Source organism: Symphalangus syndactylus, chromosome 17, assembly GCF_028878055.3.
Source record: "Symphalangus syndactylus isolate Jambi chromosome 17, NHGRI_mSymSyn1-v2.1_pri, whole genome shotgun sequence".
In the NCBI taxonomy this organism is placed as follows: domain Eukaryota; kingdom Metazoa; phylum Chordata; class Mammalia; order Primates; family Hylobatidae; genus Symphalangus; species Symphalangus syndactylus.
Window position 1 is genome coordinate 86115435 of NC_072439.2, and position 9877 is coordinate 86125311.

A 9877-nucleotide genomic window follows, 5' to 3' on the forward strand; every position below is an offset into this window, starting at 1 on the left:
GTGGAGGAGAAGTCTTCAGAGGCATGTGTGGGTGAGGGGAGTGGAATGAGAGCAAAGAGATTCTAACATTCTGGGCTGTGTTTATAGGTCTCCTTTAATATTTTTCAAGATATAGATTAAGTGAAATATCTCTTTCGTAGTAAAATATATATAACATAAAATTTACATTTTAAGGCTGGGCACGGTGGCCCACGCCTGTAATCCCAGCACTTTGGGAGGCCGAGGCGGGTGGATCATGAGGTCAGGAGTTTAAGACTAGCATGGCCAAGATGGTGAAACTCCGTCTCTACTAAAAATATGAAAATTAGCTGGGTGTGGTGGCGGGCGCCTGTAATCCCAGCTACTTGGGAGGCTGAGGCAGAGAATTGCTTGAACCAGGGAGGCAGAGGTTGCAGTGAGCCGAGATTCGAACAGAAACTCTGTACCCATTAAACAGTAACTTCTCACCCCACCTCCTCCAGCCCCTGGTAACCTCTATAACCTTGATTCTACTTTCTGTCTCTACACATTTGCTTATTCTCTATCCTAGACATCTTATATAAGTAGAATCATACAATATTTGTCATTTGTGTTGAGTTCATTTCACTTAGCATAATATTTTCAAGGTTCATTCATGTAGTAGTATGCATCAGAATCTCATTCCTTTTTAAGGCTAAATAATATTCCATTATATGTACAGTCATTCCTTAGTATCCATGAGGGATTTGTTCCAGGATACCCGTACATGTCAAAATCCAAGGATGTTCAAGTCTCTGATATAAAATGGCGCAGTATTTGCATATAACCTACACATATCCTCCATATACTTTAAATCCTCTCTAGATTACTTATAATATCTAATATATTGTAAAACTATGTAAATTATTATGTTGTATCATTATTTATTTATTGTTATATTGTTACTTTTTCATTTTATTTTGTCTTCAAAAATATATACTTATTTTTATTTTTATTTTTTTTGAGATGGAGTCTCACTCTGTCGCCAAGGCTGGAGTGCAATGGCGCAATCTCAGCTCACTGCAGCCTCTGCCTCCCAGGTTCAAGCTATTCTCCCGTCTCAGCCTCCTGAGTAGCTGGGATTACAGGCATGTGCCACTACGCCTGGATAATTTTTGTAGTTTTAGTAGAGACAGGGTTTCACTATGTTGGCCAGGCTGGTCTTGAACTCCTGACTTCAACTCATCTGCCCACCATGGCCTCCCAAGGTTCTGGGATTACAGGTGTGGGCCACCGCACCTGGCTGTCTTCAAATATTTTTGATTTGTGGTTGCTTGCATCGCTGGGTGGGAAATCGTGGATACAGAGAGGGCTGACGGTATAATCCACATTTTGTTTCTCGATTCATCTGTCGAGGAACATTTGGGTTGTTTCTGCCTTTTGGCTATTGTGAATAATGCTGCTTTGAACATTAGTGTAAAAGTATCTATTTGAGTCCCTGCTTTCAATTCTTTGGATAGATATTTAGAAGTGGAATTGCTGGATCATATGGTAATTCTGTGTTTAATTTTGGAATTTTTCTTTAAGTGCCTTTGGCCGTCAACCTGCATCTTTTGTTCTCGTGATGGTTCTCAAATCCTTTCATTCTGTTATAGTTTCTCCCTCTCTTTATTTCATGCCATTGATTTGTTGGAGAAACTGGCTAATTTGTCTCTAGGGAATGATCTACTGCTTAGATATATTTGTTCCCTACTCACAGTGTCATTTAATTTGTTCCTTCATCCCGCATGTTTCCTGTAAACTGAAAGTTAAATATAGTCTTCGTTGGATTCTGGTTCAAGTGTGTGACAGGAATAGCCTTTTCACTGGATCCTATCAGGAGCTACCAAAATGTGCTTCTTTTTTTTTTGGAGCCAGGGTCTCACTCTGTCTTCCAGGCTGGACTGCAGTGGCACAACCACAGCTCACTGCAGTTTCGACCTACCAGGCTCAAGTGATCCTTACACCTCAGCCTCCCAAGTAGCTGGGACTACAGGTGCATGCCGCCATGCCTGGCTATTTTTTAAACTTTTTGTAAAGATGGGGGTCTCACTATGTTGCTCAGGCTGGTCTTGAACTCTTGGACTCAAGTGATCCTCCTGCCTTGGCCTTCCAAAGTGTTGAGATTACAGGTGTGAGAAACTATGCCTGACAAAATGTACTTCTTAAACATAAACATAAATTTACTCTGAGAATGACCCACCTGGGTATGTGGGGTAAAACCTCTTTATTCTGTAAAATGAATTCTTAACTTCTTTATTTTTATTATTCGTTTATTTATTTTTAGAGACAGGGTCTTGTTTTGTCACCTAGGCTGGAGTGCAGTGGTGTGATCATGGCTCACTGCAGTCTTGACGTCTCGGGTTCAAGTGATCCCCCTGCCTCAGGCTCCCAAAATGCTGAGATTACAGGCATGAGCCTGTGATTGTGCAGTGGGATGATCTCAGCTCACCACAACAACTGCCTCCTGGGTTCAAGCGATTCTCCTGCCCCAGTTTGCATTCTTCATTTCATTCATAATGCTCTGGGGTAGGTACTATCACTCCCCCTTTATAGAAGAGGAGACTGAGGCTTAGAGAGATTAGATAAGGTGTGCAAAGACACACTGTCAGTAAGTGGCTGAGCCAGGATTCAAAGGAAGGGACTTGTGCAACACGGATTTGAAGGATCATTTCAGCTTTAAGGGGGGGTCAGCTGTCCAGGGGTCCACAGACTCAGTGCCCAGGATCCAGGTCCCCTTGAGGAAGGATTCACGGGGCCTCCTCTAGTCCACAGCACTCTCTAACAAGTTGTAGCTGCTTCACTGTAGATTTTCGTGAAATCTGCAAGGTACAGATGATGTAGAGAGTGGTTCTGGCCTGGGAGCTTTTACAAGAGAATGATGCTCTGTTTCTAAATCAGAATCTCCAGGGTTGGGGTCTGGGCAGCGACAGTTTTAAAAAGCTCCCCGGAGACTGTGATGCAGGTGGAGGATAGGATGCAGGCAGGCCTCAGAGGTCTGGGCAGGGCTGTGACTGGCCCTTCCTTGGTGCAGAACTTTCCCTCAGAACAACCAGCCAGGGAGGGTGCAGTGACTTTGCTATACCTTGCTTAAAAGCCATGGTCTGCCGGGTGCGGTGGCTCACGCCTGTAATCCCAGACCTTTGGGAAGCCAAGATGGGTGGATCACTTGAGGTCAGGAGTTTGAGACCATCCTGGCCAACATGGTGAAACCCCATCTCTACTAAAAATACAAAAAAGTAGCCGGATGTGCTGGCACATCCCTGTAGTCCTAGCTACTCGGGAGGCTGAGGCAGGAGAATCGCTTGAACCCGGGAGGTGGAGGTTGCAGTTAGCCGAGTTCGTGCCACTGCACTCCAGCCTGGGCGACAGAGCAAGACTCTGTCTAAAAAAATAAAAAAGGAAAAAAGCCGTGGTCATAATCTATTATTTGTGTCCATGAGAAGAAAGATTGTTCTGTGGTGGTACCGGCGGCCTCAGGAATCTCCTACGGAAGCCTCCTAAGCCCAACACACTTACGGGTTCTGGGTAAGCTGCCTATCTGTCTCTGCAGTGTGCTGGGGCAATTGCTGTCAACTGCCAGAAGGTAAGGCCAAAGCCTTCCCCCTTGCTGTGCTTCTGCAGGTGTCCTGCAGTCAGGGATGAGAGTGGAAATAGTGATGGGGGTTCGTTTAAATTAGAGCAGTGCCCTGGACTAATGGAGGTCCTTCTTCTCAGTTGCTAGTTTCACCATCCTTTGCTCCACCGGCCGCTGTCTCCCAACCCCTGCCTGGGCCTCTGTCCCTCCTGTTTGCTGGTCATCTCTGACCACCAGTCTCTGGCCACCTCCTGCACCTCTGACAAGCATCTGTCACTGTGGCCCTCAACGCCTGCTGCTCATGTGGGGATGACGGCCCACCTTCATCCTTGGTCCTTGGGTTGTGGGGCAATGCTCGCTCTTTCACCACTACCTAGAACTCTCTGTCACCTATCCCCAGACTCCTGGGACCCACGGTCTTCCTAGTTCCGTTTAGCTTTTTAAGGGGGAAGTGGGTGTATGTGTTTCATAGCAGAATTGCTTGAGCTCCTAATGGTGGTCCTTCCCCACCTCCTACTGGGTTTTACTCTGAAGCCTTTTGCAGGGAGGCACGCCTCCTTCTCCTTCATCATCACCATCATGACCATGTGCTGAGTATCCTGAACTCACAGCACTGTGAGAGCGTAACATACACGCAGTCCTCCGTAGGACCATAGGAGGATTGATCGTAGGAGGTTGTTAGCATTGCCATCCCATCCCTATTTTGCAGATGAGGAAAACAAGGTACACAGAAGTAAAGTTGTATTCCAAGGGAATGTGGCTGAGTGGATTCCTCATGAGATAATTGCTTCCCCCACCTCCTGCCCCTTAAGCTCAGATCTTTGCCTTCCAGGAGGGAGGAGAGTTTGGAGGATTCAGGAGTAGCCTCCCAGGGCACCCTGATTGTTCTGCTGTCCCTGACTGCCACTCCGAGGTGCTGAGTCTGGCCCACTTCCTCACGCGTGGTGATTTCTTTCTTGGGGTACAGTCACCGCACATGTTACAGGCCTCCATTGGGCCTCTATCCCCCACCCCCACCCACACCCACTGGAGCATTATCGCTGCCCGTGCCTGTGTGAACCTCAAATGTGATTAGGGTTCAAGCTATTTTCCGTTGGGCACAAAACACATCTCTTAATGTCCCCAAGCATTTTGTGACAACTTAGTTGGCACAAGGGTGTCTACAGGGTGGTGTCGCTTAACTCCATTGGCCACTGTGTGAGTGGGGTTGAGGGGTGGTAAGGTAAGAAGTCAAAATATCAGTCATCATGGTCTCCGAGTGCCAGGATTCTTGCTGAAAACTACTGTTGTTTTTCTTATAGTTTTTGCTATACCAAATACTAAGTACTTGCATAATTAAAGTAAAATAAACATAATCTGGGAATTTTTTTTTTTTTGAGACGGAGTTTTGCTCTTGTTGCTGAGGCTGGAGTGCAATGGCATGATATCGGCTCACCACAATCTCTGCCTCCCGGGTTCAAGCAATTCTCCTGCTTCAGCCTCCCAAGTAGCTGGGATTACAGGCATGCGCCACCATGCCAGGCTAATTTTGTATTTTTAGTAGAGACGGGGCTTCTCCATGTTGGTCAGGCTGGTCTCGAGCTCCAACCTGAGGTGATCCGCCCGCCTCGGCCTCCCAGAGTGCTGGGATTACAGGCGTAAGCCACTGCACCCGGCCGGGAAAAACTTTAAAAACATCCAAAGAAGAGGCCTGGCACCGTGGCTCATGCCTGTAATCCCGGCACTTTGGGAGGCCAAGGCGGGCAGATCACCTGAGGTCAGGAGTTCAAGACCAGCCTGGCCAACATGGTGAAATGCCGTCTCAACTAAAAACACAAAAATTAGCTGGGCCTGGTGGCAGATGCCTGTAATCCCAGCCACTTGGGAGGCTGAGGCAGGCGAATCGCTTGAACCTGGGAGGCAGAGGTTGCAGTGAGCCGAGATTGTGCCATTGCACTCCAGCCTGGGGGACAAGAGTGAGACTTCTCTCAAAAAATAAATTAATTAATAAAATAAAATAAAATAAATAAAAATTTTTAAAAAGTACCAAGAAGAAAATGAAAATCTAAAATCTTAATACCCAGGAATAGCTACTGTTGATTTTGGTGTAACTACCTAGACTGTTCCTCTGTTGTTACAGATATGCATGATTGGGGTTATTATGCTCTTTTACTCACAAATAACAGAAATCATCCCTAATAAGATTAACCAAAAAGGAAAATGTACTCGGATGATGGAGGGGGTTCGAAGAATGTGGGGCACTTGGCCTTCTGAGGCTGGAGCCAGGAGTCGGGAAGCTGTCTCTGAACAGGACTGAGGACAATGGATTTGTTGACCGCTCCTCAGGTTTTCCCCACCCTGTCCCGCTTTGGGGATTCCTCTCCCAGTTCACGTGGCCCTGGGGACTGTCAATCACAGATTTTCCAACCCCCAACTCCAGATTCTCACAGACATAGGGGCGCTCTTTGGCCCACTTATTAACTCAGGGCTGAAGCGTGCTCCGAGCGTCCGAGTCTTCCTTGGGATAGCCCTGTGGACAGGATGGGAGGAGTTCTCATTTCCCTAGCTGGTGATAGAGTCTGGCCCTTCTAAAGGCTTTTATAATTACGATGGGGCAATCACTAAATCCAAGTAGAGTAAGGAAGTGGAGAGAGGAACAAGGCAATACCACGCCTACTTAGCAGCTGGTAAGCTCAAGTCATTCTTTTTTGCTCAAGCTGATTGGATCTGGGTTTCTACCACTTGTTTCTGAATAAGACCTGAACAGTACCATTTATCTTGGCTCATCTGCTACAGTCCCTTCTTTTTATTTGTTTGTTTGAGATGAACTCTCACTCTGTAGCCCAGGCCAGAGTGCAGTGGCGCAATCTCAGTTGACCACAACCTCTGCTTCCAGGTTCAAGCGATTCTCTTGTCTCAGCCTCTTGAGTAGCTGGGATTACAGGTGTGCACCACCAAGCCTGGCTAATTTTTGTATTTTTAGTAGAGACGGCATTTCAACATGTTGGCAAGGCAGTTATCGAACTCCTGACCTCAAGTGATCCACCTGCCTCAGCCTCCCAGAGTGCTGGGATTACAGGTGTGAGCCACCGTGCCTGGCCAGTCCCTTCTTTTTGAATGCAGGTCTTTGCTGCTTTTCCAAGTCCAGGATGGCGTGTCCACTGCCTGGCAGTTTATAGATACCCAGTCCCACCCATGCTCAGAGACTCCTTGGTTGTGTTTGAGCCCCAAATTCCCAGAGAGGGAATTTGCTTAGAGAATGGAATCACACAGGAAAATGATGGCTGCCAGGGGCCCACCTTTGTGGAGGTGTGGAAGTGTAGGTCGGGAGGGATCACAGAGAGAGAAAGAGGACTGTTCTGAGCCAGACAGGCCTCCTGGAGGGATTTCCTTAAGCCTCAAAGTGTACTTATGCATAAGTACACTTTGCATATTTTTGTGTGGGCGGCCGTGATACAGTGCCATTGATTCCTTAGTTTCTTTTGCCCTGAAGATGTCAGGATCTGCCTTTTGCTCTGGGCCCCCTGCCTCCTGTCTCCTACCCCGGGCCTTTCTGCTCCTTCCCTGGGCTCCCCCATCCACCCTTTGCTCTAATCAAGGCTCTGCTCCAGACAGACTTTGCATTCTTTTTTTTTTTTTTTTTTTTTGAGACGGAGTCTCGCTCTGTCGCCCAGGCTGGATGGAGTGCAGTGGCGCGATCTCGGCTCACTGCAAGCTCCGCCTCCCGGGTTCACGCTATTCTCCTGCCTCAGCCTCCCCATTAGCTGGGACTACAGGCGCCCGCCAACAGGTCCGGCTAATTTTTTGTATTTTTAGTAGAGATGGGGTTTCACCGTGTTAATCAGGATGGTCTCGATCTCCTGACCTCGTGATCCGCCCGCCTCGGCCTCCCAAAGTGCTGGGACTACAGGCATGAGCCACTGTGCCCGGCCTGCATTCTTATCATTTAGTCAGAGAGACTTGAAGTATGCAGAAAACCCCAATGACGCGGAGCAGTGGGGCCCCTGGAGATCAGGGAGGGAGACATGCTCCCAGCTAGGGGAATTAGGGCAGATCTCATAGAGGAAGTGGGTCTTGAGCTGAGCCTTGGAGGACCCCTACACTCAGACACTGCAAGTGGACAGAAGGACCCAGGGCCCTGAGGAGAGTGTGGATTCAGTGGGGCTGGAGGAGGAATATGGAGTGGGAGGATAAAGCTGGACAGGCAGGCCCGGGGCAGCTTGTGGAGGGCCCTGAATATAATACTTCTCTGTGCCAGAATAACCAGGGGCCTCCAAAGCTCAGGGCTGAGAGGATGGCTGGGAGTTACCTGTCTCCGTGGGCTAATACCACACTTAGATGTGGGAGAGCAGGTCTGTGCCCAGGGCTGGGCCTCAGAGGGCCCAGTACTTTGGAGTGCCTTCCTTGCAATGTTCTAAACTCTTCTTGGATGTCTGGGCTGGACTGACAGTGCTAGCTGGGCTGGGTGCCCAGTGCCTGGACAGGGTCTGTGTGGGTCATGGTTTCTAGAAGCCTGTTCCTCAAACATTTCTCTGATGACAGAGGCCAGCCAGAGCCGCCCTCCTGGCAGACATGAGTCTGCCCAGGCCCTGTTTCTCTCCTCTGTGGTGTTCTCTGCCCCCCACTCAGGGTGTGAGGTCAATCTGATGCCCTCCGGCACATATGCCTATGGTGTGGTTCTGGGGTCTGTGCATGGATCCCACTTCCAGAAGGGAAGCCTGGTGATTGAATTGCTCCCATTGGCACGCACACTATTTCTTTTGTGGGATCATGTGAGTTTGGTCCACCTCAATTTGTCAGACACAGGATGAGTTCCAGGTTCTGGGCTGCAGACAGTCCACGACCAACTCTTAGGCTCGACTGTGAGTGTGCCCAGGCATCAGCCCTCCCACTGCACTCCAACCACAGTGCTGCCTCAGGTCGACAGCACTCGAGTGTACCCGTGAGCCCTCCTCACCTTGCCAATGGCACTAGGGCGGCCAGCCCAGCCCTTCTGTGGTCTCCACACCACATGTCAGGCAGTCCTCGGAGGGTGGCCCACCTCTCTCCTCCGAGGGCCCTCAGCGCTGGCTCACAACACCAAGGGGTCTTCCCACGGATGTCCTGCTTACCTTGACAGTTATGTGAGCACCAAGGAGACTGTTCTCTCTGTCTGATCCCTGGCTGATCCTTCCTACCGGTGGTGTGTGGAAGGCTGTGGGGGGTCAGCAGGGAGAAAGATCACATTCTAGGGATTCAGCAATTATGGCCTGAAGAGTTCTAGAGCAGTCATGTTTGGGTGATGTGCTGTTTTATGTTTATGCTCTACAATTCTAAATGATAAATTTAATATAATCAGAACACAAAGAATTGCTCTTTTTTTTTTTTTTTTTTTGCATACCCTGGGTGAGACTTGCCTTGGTAATCATTATCAAGGAATCACCATCACCACCTTTGAGAGAGCCACTGGAAGCCAGTCCTCAGGGGCTGCACTGCGGATGATGCAGTGTGGAATTATGATGCAACCAGCCTTAAATACACGGTGTTAGGGAATTGCAGAGGCAAAAAGGTCTATATTGTTTCAATATAAACAGGTTTTCTAAAGCAATGACATTGTGGATAATTACAGTCTTGCTGCCTGCGATTTATGAAGTTAGTCAGGAATGACAAATTTGATCATAACAAATGTGAAGAGACCGGGCCGGGCGCGGTGGCTCACGCCTGTAATCCCAGCACTTTGGGAAGCCAAGGCGGCGGATCACCTGAGGTCGGCAGTTCGAGACCAGCCTGGCCAACATGGTGAAACCCCCGTTTCCACTAAAAATACAAAAATTAGCTGGGCATGGTGACGCACATCTGTAATCCCAGCTACTTGGGAGGCTGAGGCACGAGAATCTCTTGAACCCGGGAGGCGGAGGTTGCAGTGAGCTGAGATCGTGCCATTGCACTCCAGCCTGGGCAACAGAGCGAGACTCCATCTCAAAAAATAAATAAATTAATTAATTAATTAATAAAATAACAAATGTGAAGAGATGGTTCCTGGACTCAACAGGAAAAGATGGGTCCTGTACATTCTGAGGAATCTTCATGTTCATTGACTGGACAATAAACAAATACAAAAGGACCTCTTCAATCAATCTGTATTGCTCATGTGGACCCATGACTTTTTGTAATACCTTATAAAATGAAATTGTTCATGTTGACAGGAGCCCACAAAATGTATTTGCCCAGGGCCTGCAAATCCTAGGAGTGCTTTTGCCCTGGGCAGTACTGGAGAGACCATAGGCCCCTACCCGCCACCCCTGTGGCAGTTCCATCCATCTTGGCCTTGAGGGAATGGTCACTGCCCGCCCTTGGGACCCAAGG